General features: G+C 25.8%; 1 long non-coding RNA gene across 1 annotated transcript in view; it reads right to left on the reverse strand.

Moving 5' to 3' along the window:
* LOC107437189 (uncharacterized) overlaps nucleotides 1-15,337 on the reverse strand; it is a 40,042-nt gene extending 24,705 nt beyond the window's left edge. The window contains exons 1-3 of the long non-coding RNA XR_011637501.2: nucleotides 15,186-15,337; nucleotides 14,205-14,347; nucleotides 13,000-13,038 (exon numbers count right to left, since the gene is read on the reverse strand). This is a non-coding gene — a long non-coding RNA (uncharacterized LOC107437189). The remainder of the gene's footprint in view (nucleotides 1-12,999; nucleotides 13,039-14,204; nucleotides 14,348-15,185) is intronic.
* Between the last annotated feature and the right edge of the window lie 5,699 nt (nucleotides 15,338-21,036).

A 21,036-nucleotide genomic window follows, 5' to 3' on the forward strand; every position in this document is an offset into this window, starting at 1 on the left:
GCTCTAAGTTTCCTATTAAGTGTTTCCACTTTTAATGTAGGTAAAGAATTCCTTAAATATGAAGTACCATATCCTTGAAATTATTTTACTTTTTTCCCCAACAGTTGGCGTACCAGATGAATAACTGAATCCTTTCAATTAGAAAAAAGTATATTTTATAAATTTTTTTATTTCTTGTACTTAATAATAAACCGTAGATGATTTTATGTGGAGGCAATATGTCCTCTCTCTCATTAAAAATCAATTTTATTTCATTTATTCAAGTAATTCATTTATTCAAATAAAAATAGAATTATAATGTTTGGTGTTTATTCCTCTCGCTGCACAAATTTTATCGTTCCATATTCAAAAGCAAGAAAACAAACAGAGAATTAAAAAAAGAACTGAAATTACAGTTTATAGTTTGCTAAACTAAAGATACTCTAACCTACATTTTATTTATTATTATTATAATTATTCTTTTTTTATAATTTTAAAGCAGAATTTTTATTTTCTTCTACTTAATTAGTTCTCAAAGAGCTAATTTAAACTCAAAAATTTTAATCTGTGAAACATTCATAAAGTTCAAAAAAAAAATTTTGTATGCATTTTCAAAATGAGAAATAGAAAAAGAGATGCAACATCAAAATTGAAAATGAAAAAAAATGTTCAACATCAAGGCTTTTATTTCTATTTTTTTTTTTATTTATTTTTTGAAAACATTTAGTAATACCTTCAAAAAACAGAAACGTTTTAAAATGTAAAATATTGCACAATTGCCAGTTGCGCTAGGAAATAAAGTATTTTTTCCCTTTGAATACGCATTTTGAACATAGATAGATTTATTAACGTTATTTAAAAATAGAAAGTTACTGGAATTATTTTTAGACTTTTTTAATAAGTAATGGTGAAAAAACAAATACGAAAATAGCTATTGAAAATAAAATAAAATCTAGCCTTTAATGCTGCATTTTTGAAGTACATAGCATACTTATAAATAGTTTTTGGCATTTATACTTGCTCTAAGTTTCCTATTAAGTGTTTCCACTTTTAATGTAGGTAAAGAATTCCTTAAATATGAAGTACCATATCCTTGAAATTATTTTACTTTTTTCCCCAACAGTTGGCGTACCAGATGAATAACTGAATCCTTTCAATTAGAAAAAAATATATTTTATAAATTTTTTTATTTCTTGTACTTAATAATAAACCGTAGATGATTTTATGTGGAGGCAATATGTCCTCTCTCTCATTAAAAATCAATTTTATTTCATTTATTCAAGTAATTCATTTATTCAAATAAAAATAGAATTATAATGTTAATTATCGAATCATGAACAAAATATATTTATAGAATTCAAAAAATAAATTCGGTAAGACTTTGCTATTTCTCTGCTGTCCTAAATTGTCAATGCTTTCGTTTTCCTATATTGTATTTGTTTTCTTTAATTTTTTTTATTATTTACTACTATTTATCTTTTTCATATGTTACATTAACGTTGATTCCGTCTTATTCCAAAATAATGTCATAGTCCATTTTAAAATAACATAATACGTTTGAACGTTATGGTTGGTGTGGAGATTATAATTCTTCTTATTAACTTTTGTTTCTATGATACCCCTTCAGAATCAGACCCTTTGCTGTCAGGTTAACCCTGGGCTGTTTTAGAGATTTTCCTTTCCAAATAACGCAAATGAGGGTTAGTTCCCTTAAAAAGTCCTCTACGAGGGCAGACTTCTAATACTTGATCCAGGAGTTTCTTTGTCTTCTGGATGAGGCTCAGAATTGAAAAAGTTGCGAAGTTGAACATTGGAACTCGTAAACTTAGAATTGGGTCAGCTGCTCAATGACATATATAAAATTACTCTGTACCTCTAGTCATATATAAATAAAGCAGATGTATCGGCAAGTAAAAGAGGCAGTGCAATAGAAAAATCAAAGTAAGCGTCCAAATATTAGTAATTATTAATTAATTATAATTAAAATTAATTATAATTATAATTAATTATAATTTTAGTTTATAAGTGTAATTAGTTAGGAGTATAATTAATTATGAGTATAATTAATCATAAGTGCAATTAATTATAAGGATAATATTCAGTGGTTTCGTTAACCAAATCAAATAAAAAATAATACACCATAAAATTTTGTTGATACATTCTCCAATGTATTTTTTTAGTAAATTAGTTATGGTCATATTTTGATGGTAGATTTAAAATGTCTTACTGATCTATATTCAAATATTCCTTGAAGAGCCCTACTGTTATATTTAGATTCTCTAAGTATACAACAATGCTCAGTTAAAAAAGAAAAAGCGTGATGCATAAATTGTATGCAACTGACTTTCAGATGTGTAAAATTATGTGTTTTTTGATGGCACTTCATTGATTCCGATATAAAAGTGTGCCTACGGATTCTAAGAATCATCTCTTAGAATAAGAAGGCGCTTATGGTTTCTCTTTTACTTAGGGTTGCTATGACTACCAGGAGCGCTCCTGTCTTTCGCACCATTGAAAAGAGAGAGCTTCAAAGGCATTTCTCCTCTGGTTTTCTTGGCAGCAAAGAGGATTTGTTTTTCATCCTCATGGAATTATTTACACTGCTCTATTGGTTGCTCTCTCTCTCTATTTTATACTACACACTTCCTATGCTCTTCTCTCTCTCTCTCTCTCTCTCTCTCTCTCTCTCTCTTTCTCTTTACTCCTTGTTTTTTTCTCTCTCAAATTTCCCTTCTCTTCCTCTCAATTCGTATTTAGAAAATGATGCCATGAATAATTTCGCCTCCCTCTTTTCTCGAAAGGACATGAGTGAAAAGAAAAGAAAACTCATGTAACATTTCGTTTCATTTTATCATTTAAATATTATTTATATTTTTCAACTCATGTTTGGTGAAAGTTTTCTTTTTAGAAGAAAACAAATTATGCATAAAGAATAAGAGTAAAATATTGCATTAAATATAGCATAAAATATTGCATATAACATCGGAGTTTAATATTGACATTATGACGTAATCCGTATATCTATTCAGGAGCCACTTTGACTGTGTTTTTCAAGTAACATATAAATCGACTTTTTGAGTGTATCATTCATTAAAAAAGCTAAAATTATGTAGTTTGATGAGTTCGAAATATAAACTTAAGATAATTCACCATAAATATCAAGGACAGAAAAAAATTCTTGTAAACGATCTTATATTTATACAGATTCAAAGAAACATATATATATATATATATATATATATATATATATATATATATATATATATATATATATATATATATATATATATATATATATATATATATATATATATATATATATATATATATATATATATATATATATATATATATATATATATATATATATATATATATATATATATATATATATATATATATATATATATATATATCATAACAGCGTGAACCATAAAACTAATTTGTTAAATGTTCAACGAGTTTACAGGTAAAATAAATTCCTTAAATGGCAACTAATTACTCCAGATTTTTTGTATTTACCTGCATCCCTTAAACAAAATAAAAACAAGAGATAGATGCCAAAAATTACTATTGTATCTCGATTCTCCTACTACTTGAAGATCGTTCCACTCGATGGCGGTAGCAGCATTGTTATATTTATAGTGCAAGAAGTAGAAAATGAGTGTTGCTTCGTTGAGAATGAACTTCATAGGGGTGCAAGAAGCTGTTGTCAGTTGCACTTATTCGCCAGTTAATGCTAGCATATGCACCTGCTGTTAGTAAACAAATGCTTTTTTTTTTTTTTATAAAACTTAAAAATTTTAATAAAATAAATACATTTCTTCTTCCGACAGCACAGCCGATTCTCGGCCATGGTTGTCTTAAACAGATTATTCCACCGTGATCTATCTGAAGATAATCGATCATTTCTAAGTGATCTTCTCAGGTGTTTTCTCATACCATCCAAGCATCCAATAAGTGACCTACTTATCTTTCTTCCCTTCTATCCCGTAGATAATTATTTTTAACTGGGTTCTAGCCATTATGTCTATCGATATGTCCTAGCCATCTTATCTGCTGGATTCCCATTCTATTTCTATTACTTCATAAATGAATTTAAATTCTCTCTTTTTTTTTTTAAGTTTAAATTTTCTAAGTATCCCATGGGAGCATGGGATAAAACTTCAGGAAATACCTAAATTGAATTTCAATTCTCAGTTTATACATAAGGAAAAAAAGCAATCCCATTGCTATGGTCGGTAATATTAAAAAGAACTTTGAGTTAAATTTAAAAAAAAATTCAATTAATTAAATTTAAGAGTTGTTCGATAAAAGAATTACGATAAACTTTTTCTGAATCAGAATCAAGAAAGGCCGAACAATTGCCGATTTAAACTCTGTTTCGTTTCACATTTTTATAAAATATCGATTAATATTCCATAATATTACCTAAATTAATTTTTCTAATAAAATTTGTTCTATAATACCAATAATACTAATACTAATATATAAATAATGTAATAATACTAATACATATTAATAAAATTCTCTTCTTTCATTAACCAATAATAACTACAATGGACATGTCTAAATAAACTCTCTGTAATAATATATGAGTTAATTGCTTACACATAACTTATTAGACAATTTTTTTTATTAAATCAGGATGAATTTGAATATAAAATGTTTATTCCCAACTGAACTGCCTTAATTTTACTCCAATTTCAATATGTGTATTTCCGAAATTCCCTTTAAATATCGTTTATATCATAGGGTATAAATAGCATATACTTCTCAGTTGAACTATCTTCTAAATAAGTATTAAAATAATTTTTTTATGGTGCCTTTGAAACAGATTTCTTCACCCTTTTTTTAAAACAAATGATAACAGTTAGCACAAATTCATTGGCATATTTAAAATAAACTCTTCGAGCCTTAAATTGCATTTTAATAAGTGAAATTCGCTTTGTGGATCAAAAGATATTGTACTGTTTTTTTGTTGCTCATTTTATGCCCCTTCATGCATCTGAGGTTCCCAAATTTGCTGTATTATAACCACACGTGAAAAGACTTAGTTTAGAAACATCTGTCGAAATTGTAAGGAGAATATTAAATTCCTTTCACACAAATATCAAGTCCAATTGGAAGCGGTCTTTATCTCTATTATACTCAACAATTAGGATTTTTTTTATATTTTTGAAATATTCATCATAAATATTAAGAGATTGTGTCTAGCCATATTTTCTTCTTCTTTCTCTCATAATTCTGACGTAAACTTAAGAGCAATCATATGAAATAGAAATCTCGAGAGAGAGAGAGAGAGAGAAATAAAATGCTCCGCAACAATTGATGCCTAATCATTATAGATGATAGCATATCAAGTGAGAAAAAATTCGCTGAAAACTCTTAAAATTATTACTACCTTAAAAAAGTGGAAATTTCTAGAAAAAGTTAAAGTCGTAAATAGAATGGCACTTTCAGAAAGTAAAACTTCAACAGTTAAGTTCCATGTCTGAGGGTGACAGTGTTAAGCGTAGAGCCTTTTTTACTGCAAGATTTGCAGTTAATATTTTTTTTAATAACTATTAAACACATCATTGTCTTATTCTATCATACTAATATTTTATTTGTTTTCACAAATATTTGTAATTTCAAGCTTCTACGTTGCACAGCAAAACAAAATGCAACGAAAAATTTAACTCCCAAAACAAACAACAGTGTCGCTTACGATTTTTTTAAAAAATTGAAAGATTTTATCCTCATTAACAAGACAATAATGTCACTGTCGAATCACTTTTTTCACCTGCCTAATCCCTGATCCAATATCCTTAATTCCAATTAAAAGAGAGGAATCCATTGATATGGTTATAGATTAATTTTCTTCTTTGCCAATTTCATCGTTCTTCAACGCACTCTTTCAAGCAAGAACTAACCGAAGAGGTGGAATAAACTATGACCTTAAAATTTATTACGATAACTTTTTGATTCAATGGAAGAATCTTATATTTTTTCTGTACCCCTGTAGAGAGGAACAAATGTCTTGTAGTTTTATTATCTCATTCAATTGAGTAAAGAGTAATTAATTTTGCATTCTGTCTTTTCCTTTTATGCTTAATTCATGTTGCCGAAGAAAAAAAAATATTTATTTAAATGAAATTTATTTCATTTGAAATTATTTGATTTATTTGATAATTTACTGAATTATTTAATTTATTTTAATTCTGTTTGTATAATTCTGCATATATATATATATATATATATATATATATATATATATATATATATACACGCAAGCACTCACACATACAAACATTATATATTACAGCCGAGTTTTTACCGGGTACAAATAATGATTTAAACCTATTGATTCAGAAAAAAAAGAATATTTTTATTTTTAATATTTCTTTTAAATTTAATTTTTAATTATTATTATAAATATATCAATATATTTTAATTTAAGTCGATTCAGTCTCAATATGACTTAATGAAATTCTTAAAATTATAAAATTTTCTCATATTTTTTCCACTTTTATATTTAAACATTGAATCTCCAATTTTTTAATCACATTTTCTTAAAATGTGGATTGTGATCCTAATTTGGGTAGTGGGACCTAAAGAAGAGGTCACCAAAACTTTCAGCAATTTTTAAATTTATTTCATCGTATTAACTTTAACTTATTATTATAATTTTACTATTAGCAAACATTTTTTGCAATGTATCTGAATTTAATTTTATTATCGAATTACATTTTAAATTTTGTTATATTTACTTAAAGTTTTTGTTTTCCTGGTACTTAGAATTAAAAATTAAAGATTGTGACGTGAAACTGCAATAGTATGTTACAGTACAACTGAAGAAAACTGGCAGTTTCGCTCAGACTTGCTAAAAGCTTATCGGGTTCTACTAAATTTTCGTAAAAAATATGAGGTAGTAAAAATCTGCTAAATATTATGGGGTCTCCACACCAAAGGATTTTAGAAACCTTGATTTAAATGAACATAAATGCAAAGTTTCCAGCAAAAATAAATTGATGTGAATAAAAGGTTAAAAAAATGCTTAAAATAAAGTACATCTTTACCAAATCCATTTACCTATTACTTTTACAAGTAATTAAATAATGTAATTTTTGAAAAAAGATAAAAAAAGTTTAGAGAAATGAACACAAAACAGAAATATTCAGTCAAAAAGCTAAAAATAAAGAGTAGATAATAACAAAATATTTTTTATCATGAAATCAGAAATTTCAGTACAGTTAAAAACTCCGACGTTTTTAAACTTAAATCTCTATTATGTTAAAATAAAAGTTTAACAAATGTAGTTTATACTTCATTTATTGTTGAACAATTAGAACTAAAACTTACTTTAAATATTACGTTCATTCGTACTTTTACTATTTCATATGCAACCAGTGTCCTTTTTGTTACTATTCATCATTCCAATATTTTCAAATACCTTTAATTATAATTAATGTAAAATATATTTGATAATAATGTCATAAATGTATTAAAGTTTGTACTGACTCAAATGATTAAAAATAACAAGAAATGTATATTTTACAAGAATTAATAACTTCTAAAATTATAAATTGTATACAGCTAAATAATGACATTATGAATACTGCAATTAATATTATATATAGCATCATTATATTATATATAGCAATTATATTATGTGTAGCAATTTTACATTACCGACGAGCAAGGAGGGAAATCTCACGTTAACATATATTACTAAAATGAATCTTAAATGTAGAATATCTATTTCTTAGTTAAATGGAATTTTAAAGTAATATAAAAGCATATTTTATGTATTTAGTTCCTTTTTTGTTATTTCGTTAGCATATTTAAGGAACGATTGAGTATATTTTTCAATCATTTATCAGAAACAGAAATGTAATAAAAATCAAATGAAATGATACAATACTATACTTAGTCGTTCACGCTTTGGAATGATTTAGATAATTTCAATTAAGGGTTTAATATATTGTGTTCTTGATACTAAATAAATGGCTCCTGCTTCCCTTGAATTTATGACAGGGAATTTGCTTTAATTTATATTCCCGAACTTAATTATCCTGTATTGCCTCGAATAACCTTTCTTTTCCATTCTTTACCTCACTGTCACTTTTCCCGACTTGAGGTTCACAGAATTTCGACATTTCATTATTTCATAACCACCAAAGATTTTTCTCTTACGTTTTTGCTAACTCAAAATTAAACTTTCTTAAGAAACTTCAATATTGCTATTTTAAAATGCTATGAATTATTTTTGCAAGACATGCAAAAATATTTAAATAGAATATAAACGTTGATTTAATATTATTATAAATAAAATAAAAAAATATTAGGTAGGTGCTCTAATTTTCTGGTTCGATACAACAAAATAAATTATTTTCAATTTAACGAAGCCAATGCATCTATAAATCAGAATTTGTATTACAATTTAAAATCAATGTCTAAGATTGTATATGAGAATTTTATCATTTGCTTAAATGATTTAATAAGAGTATATTAAAAGTATGTAACACTTTATAGAATAAAACAGCTGTGTGATCGAATTACTAAGCGCTCATTTCACGTTCATATATATACGTATAATTCATTAACTGATGAACTTTAAACTTCTTTAGCTCATAAAGCTGTTAAATACATCTATTAAACAATTGATTTAAATAAATTTAAATAAATTCAAAAAAAATTCGCCCTTATTTAAACTTTATATACCACAGAAATGTATTATTTATGCAATATAAATGTTACGGCATTTATGCCTGAGTTTTTCTTAAGTTTTGAATATATGCTTGAATTTTTCTAAATTTAAAAATTTAACTTAGAATATCCTAATTCTTTCTTTAGCATATTTATTTTATTTTATTTTAATAAAATTTGTCTAATTTGAATCCATTATTAAAAAATGTTTAAAGTGCAACAAAATAAAACACTATCCAAAATTTAATAATATTTTGATCTTTTTTAATAAATATGAAAGTTTTATTTTCATTACTAAATACCTATAAATAATTAAAGCAACGCATTTTTAGGATCGGGAGAAAGAGATTTTCCTACGCAATAAATATTTTTGAAAAAAATGTTTATATTTTAGGCATTTTTATAATAAATGTATATAATACTTTTCATTTCTGAATTACTAAATTTAGAAAAAATAAACAAAAACTTGATAAAACAAGTAGAAAAAATATCTTTTGAAAACAAATTAGGATTAATTTTAATATATATTTTTCTAATTAGTAAAAAGCATATAATATAACAACTACCTAACACATAAGTAACCCTGGATATTCAAAATATTTATTTGAATTGATCCAACGAAACCTTATTGCATAGTTTTTTGTTAAATGATAAGAGTTCTATCATTCTTATTTGCATAGATAATATAATTATGGTAAAACCATTTTCTTTTTCAAAGAGCTTCGATGCTATTGCTCACTCTTTTCACCAAGGATTTAAAAATACTCATTTTAAATGGGCATATTTTATGTACAGTATTCAACATATATATAAAAAATAGACTTTACTTTTTATGCAATTGAGAAAATTTTTAATATTGCTCATAATTATAAGAAATTCAAAATGTATCAAAATTGTCATGAGCTGTAGTAGATTTCAAAAGAAAGAAACAATTTTAAGTAATTGTTATTCTTTAGAATAACAATTACTTAAAATTATTTAACTTACTTAATAGATTACAATTACTTAAACTTACAATACTTAATAGATTTCAATCACTTAAACTTACAATACTTAATAGATTACAATTACTTAAAATTATTACTTACTTTGTTTTAACAAATTCAAACAGAACTATCCTTAATTCCTTAAATTATAGAAACCGAGATGTAACGTTATCCGGGAAGAAAATTTAAAATGCAAAAGGAGAAAAATGGTTTCTAAAAGTAATTACATTTAAGAGTTCCATAAAAAATTTACAATTAATTATAAGTGAAATCTAAAATTAACAGTCCTTACCATAATAATATTTTATAGCATGTAGTTAAAATGATTTTAAAAGAGTTTTTTATAGGAATCTGTGAGACTTAAGATTTAAATTTTGAACTTACTGTACTAAACTAAATTTTGAGTCAAAACTTCCTATAAAAAAATAAGGTTTTCGTATTGGAACTGTTTTATATCATTACTACTATTTATTTGAGAAAGTACTGTTTTATATTTTAAATAAGATTTTATTTCTGTTTTCGATTTCAATTCTACAGCAATCCAAGAAAGTGAAATGTTTGAGAATCTAATTTTATGTCTTAATTTTTTTTCATTTTAGATGCCACAATACGTAATTAAACAATTTTCAATGTAGAAAATAATAAAAGCTTTTAACAAAACATAACATTATTTATAAAAGTAAAACTTTCAGATGTTTCATGAACACTTCAATTGTTATAAAATTACTAAAACTTATTTAAATGAAATGTCTTACAATATTAATCAAGCATTTATAATTTTTTTTTTATAAAACTTTAGAAAGTCTTACACTCACAACTTTGGTCAGAAAGTGAAATAATACCAGTTGAAAATAACCCTTATTTTTATTATAATACCACAACTAAAATAATTACTTGCTGCTTAAAATTCTGCTAAAAACAAAATTAAATCATAGCTAAAATTGAAATAACAGATCTCAAGTCAAAACTTTTTAACAAAATTAGATTCTACTATTATTACAGAAACTTGAAATTAATTGTTAAACACTGTTTAATTACGCCAAGGAAGCTTTAGTAATTTCTGTTTTGCTGGTAGTTAGTCAGTTAGTTAGTTAGTTACCTGGTGCAATAAATTTTTTAAATTCAAAAAAGTTAACTAATTTCATAGTAAAAATAAAAATTTCACAGTTTTCGAAATAACTTCAGACTGCACTTTAAAATAAATTAAAAGCAGAATAATAAACAAAATAAAGTTTTTATCTCATGCTTCCAATACGTATACAATACAGTAATAAATATTTTATATGTTGTACAATACATGCAAACGATACACAATATTATATGCAATAAAACGATGCAATACAAAAAGGTACAATGCAACAAGGTACAGTACAATAATGCGTATGAAAATACCATGCAATACTTCATAATGCAATCAATTAAAAACAATTCAAAAACAGAAACTCCATTCTTGTTTCTCACAACTATTAGAAGCAGAACATAAATTTACATAATAACATAAGTAGAACATAACATAGAACATAAATAACACATTTTCCATCGTTTTATTTTTTATTAGTTTAAATTGAAATTCTTATCTGCCGTATTGTGAGGTATAAACAGTGGATTTGTAATGAATACCTTTTTTTCTAAATAATTGCTTGTTTCTTATATATTTAAATTAAAATCGGTATTACTTAATGTTATGAAAACATTATTTAAGTAACTATAAACCATTACACAAACCATTACTCATATATTTTTCGATTAGTTTGATTCTACAAGCTACTGAGGTCTCTTAATATCATTAAAAATTAGTGGAGTTTCTTAAAACAATTAGAAAATGAAAATCACATCAAATTACAAGTTAAAAGTTTATAAGAGAAGTAAAAAAATCAATAAAATTAATTTCAAGTAAAAGACACAAAATTATCACATAAATACAACGATATCACTACTTCTTGATGCTGACTAAGGCTTTTTTTTAATTTAAATAATCAAAATTAAAATAAAAATACAATAAAAATTCATAAATTTAGAAACTCTCATTTTGCTGTTTGCAGAATATCGCCGAAACACATCCCGATGAGAGATCAAATGCTAAATAATAAACAAAACATTGACGATAGTATCTTATGCTTTCATTTATAAACAGTAAGTAAAAAATGTTTAAAACGAGCTGAACAATATATGACATATAATACAAAACAATAGGATGAGAAAATGCAGCTCAATACATTGTTATTCAATAAAATACTTAACAATGAACTATGTGCGATACAGTATAATACAATTAACAAGAATGAAAAATATTACAAATACATAAATGTCAATCTAAGTTTTATTAATTGTTTAACGCAGAAAATAAGTCATTTACTAGTGTTAAAAATATACCGCTGTGACATCAAAGGAACGTATTTTCTATAGTTCCGCTATGCCTTAGTTTTTATAGAACTTGCTACTTATTTTAAATAGAACGTTTGGTATAAACTATGAATTTGAAGAGCAAGCAATTTAGTGCTCTTCGGTAATTTAATATAAAATCATGCTTATTTCCTTTTCGTTTAAATTAAAACTTACATAAATAAACAATCTAAAAGACTGGATGTAGTAAATATAAAATACAAAACTTTTCCGTTTTAATTCACCTATTAATTTCAAATTATAAATGGTGAATGTAACATATGTCTATGCATTATATTTCACAACATAATAGTAAAAGTGTTGAAATGAAATCATAATTTTCTTTCAGTAGCAATGGATAATTATTTTTGTTTTTTCAAACAAACGAGATTGATAAAAGAAAATCTTTCAATCATTTCAAATCTTTAAAAAATCATCGAAAAATCTTTCAAGTAAATTATAAAATTTTTAAATAAATACCAATCATTTTATAGAGGATATTGCAAATTCAATTGAAAATAATAAAGAAAAAAACAAAAAAAAATAGCTAGAGAAATTATAGAAAAAAGGAAAAAATATATATGGAAAAAAAAACTATAAAAGAAGTATTAAACTTTCTGCTTAAGTAAGTCCTTCATAAAAAGGTAAAAGCATTACTATTTTGCTGCGTTTTAATCACAGAACATTTAGGTCAGCACTTTTGACGATCTCCAACTTTTCAGTGGAATTTTTTAATAATTTTTCTTGGTTTGGGAAAACTTAGATACAACCTTGAAAACAATTTAGAAATTTTTAATTTTTTTTTTTTATGTTTTAAACTTTTAACCTTTTAACTTGAGGACAATTAATTTTTTAGTAGAATGTATGCAAATATATACAAATATATACAAATAAATATCTTTTGAATAACAATACCAGACATTCAACCATGCAACAGATACAAGATTAGTGTGAATGTTACTTTTAAGAATCGATGATCGCTTCTTGTTTCCAGAAGTTTCTGAAAAGATTAAGAAAAAATAAATGCTAAAAGAATAAGAATTTAAATTCAAAACAAATAATAGAAAAATTAATAACTTCCTTCCAAAATAACAAAACCAATTAGTTTAAGTTTTTAAAAACCAATTAAAGTTTAATTATTTTTAAAAATATCTTAGTAAAGTCACGATTAGCAAATTTGATCAGTAATTATTTATTAAAAAATAAAAAATTATTCATTAAATTCAAAATAAAGTTGCAATAAAATTAGCCGGACACATACTTGTATTTGCGTTATACTAACAGCCACACACAATTTTGAATAATATTTTTAAAAAAATGTTTTTTTTTTTTACTTTAATCTTATTCTCCACTATGATGCTGTCAAATACAGCAAATTGAATTTCTGGACATTAAGCAAAGCAAGCGAAATGAGCTGATATTTGAAACATGGTATTTAAACTTCAAACAAAAATGTGAAGATTTAAGTTAAATTATTCATTTGTGTCTTCTGTGAACAAAAATAATTTTTTATTAAAAAAGAACCTAAAAGACAAAAAAAATCTTATTTATTACAAAAAAGACGTTATAAATTTAATGTGTATATTCAAAACAACATTGCATAAATTATTAAAATTACGATTTCAAAAATTTTATTTTTTTTAATATTTATTAACGTAATATATGTGTTAACGAGAAATTAAAATAAAAACATAAACTGTTTTATTAAACATTTTTTAAAAAATTCTTCGAATAATTTTTGGAAAAAAGCATTTTGATAAGTTATGACTAGTTAAGTTGAAATTACATAGTTAATAAATATAGTTATAGATAATTTGTTTGAAATATTACAGTATATTACATGTTGTTGAGCTTTCTAAACTAAATCACTAGAAATCATAGGACTATTGTATTTCAAACAGTGCAAGTATGATTAAAACAAAATTTTTATTTTAAGTTAACACTTTAATTTTATGTATTTTTTCGATCAAATACAATAAATCAACAAAATACTTATTTTTTAACTATTAGCAGTTTTTGGATTAAAATTTTTTAAATTTATTATACATTTTTAAATAATTTCAAATATACAAGTTCTGTTCAACTAGTCATAGGGAAGATGTTTAATAAAATAAATAAATGAAAATTATAACTACAAAAAAAATTCTTTGCTGTTTTAGTTCTTACATTCTCTTTCAGACGCTTTTTCAGCTTTTGGATTACTTCACTGCCGAACATTCCTTGCCCTTTGTAATCTCGAAAGAATCTTTCTTTGTAGGATTTATTCTTCTTTGCTTTCAGCATTTTCTCCAAAACCAAAGTTTCTGTCTCTGTAATAAAAAATTTAATTATACTTATTGCTGCATATCACATTAATTCTAAAATGTGAATAATTTTGAATATTTGGTAAAAAGTGTACGCAGGATTAAAAATTTAAATTTTTCTACTACAAAAAAATAAAATATTTTTACAAATAAAATATCATTTAGATTTTCCGGTTTAATGCTGAACTATTCAAAAATTTCAAACAAATCTCCTAAACGTAATTAAAATACGTGGACATATTGGTGGTTATGACTTGAAAATATTTAAATACATATAACAAATGAATTTTAAAAAATATAAGAAAAAAATAATGTGATGAAGTTCTTTTACCACATAGGTGGATAATGTTGATAGATAAGTTGGTAGATAGGGGAATCTCAAGAGAACCTTGATTAAAATTAAAGGAGAATTTTGATAAAGCTCAAAAATTTCGTTGCTCTCATACATTGTTGGCATCAGTCGCAAAAACTATTATTCTAAATATATATTTACCGCATGACTCATTGTGTGACCCATCGTATAAATAAATTCCATATTTTTGATAATGAGACAGCATGTTTCTGGTATGTCGGGTGTATAAATCAACCACTGTCAATAAGTGAATCATTAAAATGCACGAAATATATTTCACTTCAAATCAAAATTTATAAATTATAGTCTTACTATCTGTGCATAAATAAGTCTTAAGTGATAAAAGTTTCTAATCAAATCATTTATTTCATAATCGTTCATCAAATTATTTAAGGGTGCTGGCTGAAACCTATGATTACGTAACAGTTTCATAGGTTATATCTGCCATTAATTCGGTAATATCCAAACGACAAAATATTAAAAGGTCTTTACCTGTTTCAATGCAAGAATTCTATTCGAAAACTTTTCTATCTAACCAGATAGGTAGAAATTTTTCATCTCCCACCGCAGTTCTGAAGAAAGAGAGAAATTTTTCGGAATCCTACGTCATTCCTGGCTACTGCGTCGCTTTCTGAAAGACAATCGACACGTTTTAATGTTAGAGGTAAGTCTTTCCGCGCCAAACAAATGACGAAAGAGACGCCAATTCGCCAAAGTTGGAGAAAAGCTTTACATTATTTTCTATACTGGGAAATCTGGGGGAAAAAATCTAACTTATAAGAATCACTAAATATTAACTCAATTGCAGTTAGTTGTAAATATTCTGTTGATTTTATGGGAAATAAAGCATGATATAGCATGATATAAAGCATGGGAATAAAGTATGATTTAAATTAAAAAGTTTATTGAATCCCCACTATTAGAAATTTTAAAAGTATGTTGAACCAAAATATCTTTAATACCTGACATCCAAATATGGTGCTGAATAAACTTATAGTACCGTCATGTGGGGCTACTTTGTGCAGCGGGGGCTACTTTGTGCAAATTCGAATTTGGCACTTTTCAAGTGCTGCTATTCAGTATTATGTTTTTTTCCTGTTAAAAATGTGTGGAATTTGAAGATAGAAGTCTCCTCTATTACTACAAACATTTTTTCGAATTTTAAAACAATCTCAGAGTGTGTTTTGTTTATCCAATGTCAACAACTTTCCGAGAAAGTTGGACGTCGAAAAGTGTGCGTGGAAGCTTTAGCTGTGGAATGAAAAGACGCTGATAAAACAATTGTCGTAAGAGCAAAATATTTTACTTATACACTACCGGTCAAAAGTTTGCGAAAATTTTGAAATCTACGAAAAGATGGTCTAAATTCAAATGTTCATAGAACTGCGAAAAATCAGTCGAATTGCATGCAATTTTGATATGTTCTAAAGTGAATCCTCTACATTTAGTTACATATGATCAAATTGCAATACTTTGTTTTTTGCGATCTGAATCCAGCTTTTCATCATGGGTTGTTTCTATGGTGAAAAAAGTTGCTAAGTTTGAACACTTGCCAAACTTGCAAAAAAAATTTTTTGTACTTTCTGTTAATGGAAAATAGTTATTTAAACCGTTCTGTGTAAGCCCTCAAAATTTCAAATCGTTTCGATTTGTTTTGACGAAGTTATAGAATTTTGAAAAACATGTGTACTTTTCTCGATTTTTGAGAATTCCACATATGCAGTCTTTTGGTCTATACCTCTTCTACCAAAGAGCTTTTTAATTTTAATGTTTTCTATATTTTCAAATAATTAATATTTATTATAAAACAAATACTCTTATTCATCATTGTTTATATTTATTGTTTATATTTATTGTTTATATTTATTGCTTATATGTATTAGTTTTGTTGTGATATTTTTACTTTACATTAAATTAAAATAAAAAGTTATAACAATAATTACATAAATAATTCTAAGAAAATAATATCAATAGTATGAAAAATTTGCATTTTTACTAACTATTTTATTTACAACAGGTCAAATATTTAACATATTCTTATTCGTATTTTGTAATTAAATAAATTAACATTTAAATCTTAGATTCCTCGAACCATCCACCTTTTGCTTTTATTATAGCCTTACATATGCGTGGCATTCGATCTAACAAACCATTAATCACTTCAAGTGATATAGAGTTCCATTCCTGTTGTAAAATGTTCCATAACTGATTTCGATTCGAAATATCAGAGCATCGTTTGCAAGAACAAACAAATTTTCGATGAAATGTGACATTTATGAGATATTGTTTTAATTATATTCATAATAAATTCTTTGTAATTACAATAATGAATAAGAATATTTGTTTTATAATCAATATTAATTAGTTGAAAATATAGAAAACATTAAAATTAAAAAGTTCTTTGGTAGAAGATGTATAGACCAAAAGACCTCATATGTGGAATGCTCAAAAATCGAGAAAAGTACACATGCTTTTCAAAAATCTATAACTTCGTCAAAAAAAATCAAATCGATCTGAAATTTTTAGAGCTTACATAGAACGGTTGAAATAACTATTTTCTATTAACAGAAAGTATAAAAAAAAATTTTTGCAAGTTTGGCAGGTGTTCAAACTTAACAACTTTTTTCACCAAAGAAACAACCCATGATGAAAAGCTGGATTCAGTTCACAAAAAATAAAGTATTGCAATTTGATCATATGTAACTAAATGTAGAGGGTTCACTTTAGAACATATCAAATTTTCATGCAGTTTGAATGATTTTTCGCAGTTCTATGAACTTTTAAATTTGGACCATTCTTTCGTAGATTTCAAAATTTTCGCAAACTTTTGACCGGTAGTGTATATTAATAAACAATTATACCAGGTTATCGTAAAAAAAATTTGAAAATTAATAGCAAATAAACGGAAAATGAAAAAAAATGCACTGTGGGGCTACTTTGTGCAAAGTTTCATTCGTTTTTTTTTTTCGAAAGAAAAATGGTCAGACGTTATAAAAAAAATACCTGGAACGAAAAACTACCGTGATTACACTTTAGAAAAGCTGCAACAATATTTGCATGCAGTTGCTGGTGGTATGTCGATTGCAGAAGCTTCTCTGAAGTACAAAATCCACAGAAATACTATATGTAATAAAATTCAGAAGAAACACGTGAAACGTGCTGGTAAACTATTATTTTTCTTCTATAATGATTTTTCTAGTGAACGAATCAAACGATTTAACACATAAAAATATACTTTATACGACATCAGGTGATTTTGACAGAAACTGAAGAGCAAGTTCTGTCATGTTCATTCAAGCATGTTATGTTCAAATTTATCAATATTATAAATGTTAATGAATATGTAATAATTATTATTTTTGAAGCTTGAACCATTTCAATGTTCAAAAATGTATATAGTTTCCTTTTGTTTAAACTCAAATGTTTTGAAATAAAAAAAAAAATTAAGAAAAAATTCCTTATAAAAAATGGTTTTTTAACACTGAAATTTTTTTTCAAACTAATATCTTTACATATCTTGATGTTTTTGTTATTAAAAGTGTCAACAATTAACTTTTTTAGCAATTTTATATCAATATTTTACTAAAAGCATAATTATTAAACTGAATTCCTATGACTGCACAAAGTAGCCCCACTTGGGGGCTACTTTGTGCAAGGTATGTTTTGACTTATTATTTGTAAATATTACATACAAATAATGCCAATATTGATCAAATTCACTCGTCTGAGTCCAGTTATGAATATAATATCGATAAATTTTACTAAAGTTTGAATAAACATAATTTTTTTACATGTCAAAGTTCAAAAACTGCGAAATCCTGCAAAGTAGCCCCACATGACGGTACTTCCTATTTTAGCTTTCATGATACTACAGTTACACTTGAACGTTGCTCAATTTAACCCTTTGACGCAAATGGGACACCGGTGTCCTTTTCATATATTTTTTTTCTGTCGTTCTAATGACTAGTAAAAATACATTTTGGTATCTTTTAATTATTAAGCATAGTCTAATAGTTACTAAAAAAAATCTGTTAGATTATCGGAATTGTATTAGTACTAAAATATGCAATTCAAAAAATGTAGCTTGAAAAAAAGATTCTATTTAAAAAGTAATCTATAATTGATTTTGTAGATTAAAAAAAAATTTTCAATGATGAATAACTGTTTCTCTAAGATCTACGAAACGGCAAGTAAGTGCAAATTTGAAATTTTACCTTTAAAGCAGGAAAAAAAACACCTGCGTCTAGAGGTGTATTTCATAAGCAATAAATTATTAAATGTAAAAGATAATATTTTTCACTTTTAATAAAATCAGTATGAAAAATATGTTTCATAAAAATTTTACGTCAGAGGGATATCAAATTTTGTATCATCTTAAGGATGCTATAGAGCGAAAGAAACAGTTTATGGCAAATTAATTCTCCTTCACTAGCATAAGTAATTTAAAACTTAAAGTATAGAAAAATTAATTTCAGATCAACCAACAGTAAGATGTGAAGCTCCAAATTCTGAAAAATAATTTCAAACTGCAAGTAGAATTATTCAATCATTCTGTCAGAATTACTCATGATTACGCAACGGGAAAATAAACCTGCAATAATTTGTTTGTATTTTGATAACTTAAAAAAAATTTTTTAGCAATTGTGACTTCCTTACCTCACTTTTTTCTAAAATTTATATATCAATAGAGGTAAAACAGAATTTGCCATAAAGGTTTTCTCTCGTGGTATAGCGCTCTCTTAACACCATTTTAAATTTTCATAAAATTTGTACTGTATTAAATTACAAGGTACCGATATTTCGGAATAACATTGAACTAAATTGAACTGAGAAAGTAGGTGCATCCGCCTAAGGTGTTGTATATTCTCTCTTTAGTGCGACCTCCTTTACTTCGACCCTTCGATTATAATAACCGAAAAACATTTTATATTCCTTATGTTATCTTAATACCCATTAGTATATACATTGCATTTTGCTCCATCTAGTGTAAGCGCTGAAGTTTTTTGTCATATTTCTTTAACCCAGCAAAATTATTCCATTGTTGCGCTTTCAAAACAAGCAAATTTTCATTAGCAATATGATCGAGTCGAAAGGAAATCCCCGTTTTGTTTGATGTCACCTTTAATGAACATAAAACACTTCGAACTCTCTATGAATGAGTAAAAAGGTGCCAGTACCTCCCGTTCTTATTCTTGGAAGTCTACTCGCAATCTTAGGACAAAAGAATCATTGAGAAGTAAAAACATTGCATACTCATTTAAAAAATTTTCTCTTGAATGCATTCAGTACTTTCATAAGTTTCTTTACAAGAGATTTACTTAGGGATGTTTTTATTATTTGAAAAATCGATTTACTCCTTTTGTAGAGTGATGGAATATGTTTTAGAGCTAAAAATTGCAATTCGTATTGAGTAAATAACGATTGTGGAAGTAATGAGACAAATACTTTTTAATAGTTGAAATAGATAAATTTTTGGTTGTAGATAGATAAATAGATAGTTAGACAGATGGATAGATAGATAGTGAGAGAGATTAAGTCTGGATTTGATAGCCACAGTGAAGGCCAATTTAAATATCTCCGAAATTTAATATATTGCAGCTAGCACAGTTTCACAGGGAAGCAGTTTACTTGTTTATGAATGTGTACAAAACGTTGCTGCAATATATTAAATAAGTAAGTTATTCATGGTTATTCAAACAATAATAAGTAATTCATGATTAATAAGTAATGGTAAGTTATTCATGCAATATATTAATGAGTGTCGTAAGTTTTTCATGGTTAATTGTATGAAATGTGTTATTTTCTATATTTTAACTTTATTAATAATATTTTTTTTTAAAAAATTCACCTTATTTCAATGTACGAATTTCAAGTAAAATTTAATGCAGTGAGTGCAGTTTTCAAAATTTAGTGGGGCTTGTCATAACACTCACCGGAGAAACAATTTTTTATCTGTTAAATCATATAACTGCCAAGTTGAAAACAGTAGAATTTCACGGTTAAACAAACTGTTAAAAAAATGCAGTTTAGAGTATTAAGGAAACTGCTCATCGAATGTTTTCAAAGCGAAATAAATTCAATAGTTTTAGTCCTAAATTAAATAGTTATATTTCCTTCTCTATTAGGCATTTTTCATTAATGAATATTACAAAACCACGTGAATTAAGCTCAAATAAAAGTACAGAATGAACATACCAAGGTTTAGGTTCTATATACAGTATTTCGATTTTTTCCAGCTGTAAACCTAAAAGGTTATAGGAAAAATAACGAGACAGACACATTTCAATAAAAAATGTGATTTAGCCAAGAAGGAACAAGCTATTATACGAAGGGAGCTATGTAT

The sequence above is a fragment of the Parasteatoda tepidariorum genome, chromosome 3, assembly GCF_982258835.1.
Source record: "Parasteatoda tepidariorum strain Cologne lab strain chromosome 3, Ptep-v5.0, whole genome shotgun sequence".
In the NCBI taxonomy this organism is placed as follows: Eukaryota; Metazoa; Arthropoda; class Arachnida; order Araneae; family Theridiidae; genus Parasteatoda; species Parasteatoda tepidariorum.